The following is a 1,694-nucleotide window of genomic DNA, read 5'->3' as shown; positions in this document are numbered from 1 at the left end:
AATTGTCTAATTACTTTTGGTTATTATATATAAGAGCTATAATTCATAAACCCTTCCTTCAATTTGGATGTGAATACCCTTAACCTAAAGCTGAGAGTCTGCACTTTAAGCCCAGTAAATTCTGTTGGAAATCTCATATAAGATACGTTAGATCCAAAGTATCAAGGAGTATTGCAGTATTGTGCAGGGCAAAACATATTCTGGAACAGAGGATGTTGTATACTCTATATTGTTGTCTTGTCTTACCCTATTTGAGTTACTGTGTGGAGATATGGGGAAATGAATATAAAAGCACTTTAAACCCATTGATTACACTACAGAAAAAAGCTATGAGGATTGTACATAAGGTCGGATCAGAATCAGAATCAGAAGACTTTTATTGCCATGACATGTAAACATGTTAGGAATTTGGTTTGGTACCATGGAGCACGGTTTACAGAAGGACAGGTGCAAGACAGGACAAGACAGTGCAAACCAACATCAAAGTGCAAGAGTCATAATTAATATAAATATAAAGTGCAAGTGTTCAAGTGTTCATATCCAGACAGTGCAAAGCTCTCTGGGTGGGGGTGGAGGGAGGGTAGATAGATAGGGGTCAGGTCAGGGGGGGGGGGCATTTAGGAGCCGGATGGCTGTGGGGAAAAAGCTGTTGGTATGTCGGACCTTCACAGTATTTATGGACCGCACCCTCCTGCCTGAGGGGAGCGGGGCGAAGAGACTGTGTCCTGGGTGTGCGGGGTCAGCCATGATCTTCCTGGCCCTCCCCAAAGCCCTACTTTTAAACAGGGCCACAAGGGGGGGCAAAGGGCAGCCAATCACCCTCTCCGCCGAGCGTATCACCCGCTGCAGCTTGGCCTTGTCCTTGGCCGCTGCAGCGGGGAACCAGATGATGATGGCGGAGGTGACGATGGACTCAATGATGGCCGTGTAGAAGTTCACCAGCGTGGTCTTAGGAAGGTGTAATTTCCTGAGCTGCCTCAGGAAAAACAGTCTCTTCTGGGCCTTTTTTGTGAGGGCGTTGATGTGGGGCCCCCACTTCAAGTCCCGAGAGACTGTCACCCCAAGGAAGCGGCATGACTCCACTGTGGTGACTGGAGTGCCTCCCAGTATGATTGGAGAGGGAGGGGGTGGGTTCCTCCTGAAGTCCACTATCAGCTCCACTGTCTTAAGAGCATTTAGCTCCAGGTTGTTCCGGGTGCACCAGGAGACCACCAAGTCAATCTCGCTCCTGTAAGCAGATTCATCCCCCTTGGAGATGAGCCCTACCAGGGTGGTATCGTCCGCGAACTTGAGGAGCTTGACCGACTGGTGGCTGGAGGTACAGCAGTTGGTGTAGAGGGAAAACAGGAGGGGAGACAGGACGCAGCCCTGCGGGGAACCGGTGCTGATGGTCCTCAGCTCAGAGATGGACTTCCCGAGCTTCACCCGCTGGGTCCTGTTGGACAGAAAGTTCGTGATCCACCTGCAGGTGTAGTCAGGCACCTGCAGTGCAGAGAGCCCACACTCCAGTATGGGTGGCAAGATGGTGTTGAATGCCGAACTGAAGTCAACGAACAGGATTCTGGCGTAGGTCCCGGCCGTGTCCAGATGTTTTAGGACATGGTGTAGGGCCATGTTGACTGCGTCCTCTACGGACCTGTTGGCTCTATACGCGAACTGCATGGGGTCTAGGAGAGGGTCTGTGATGGACTTTA

The sequence above is a fragment of the Nansenia antarctica genome (assembly GCF_963989245.1).
Source record: "Nansenia antarctica genome assembly, contig: SCAFFOLD_41, whole genome shotgun sequence".
NCBI classification, from domain to species: domain Eukaryota; kingdom Metazoa; phylum Chordata; class Actinopteri; order Argentiniformes; family Microstomatidae; genus Nansenia; species Nansenia antarctica.
The sequence above is the reverse complement of the archived record's forward strand: the minus strand, read 5'-3'. Positions refer to the sequence as shown.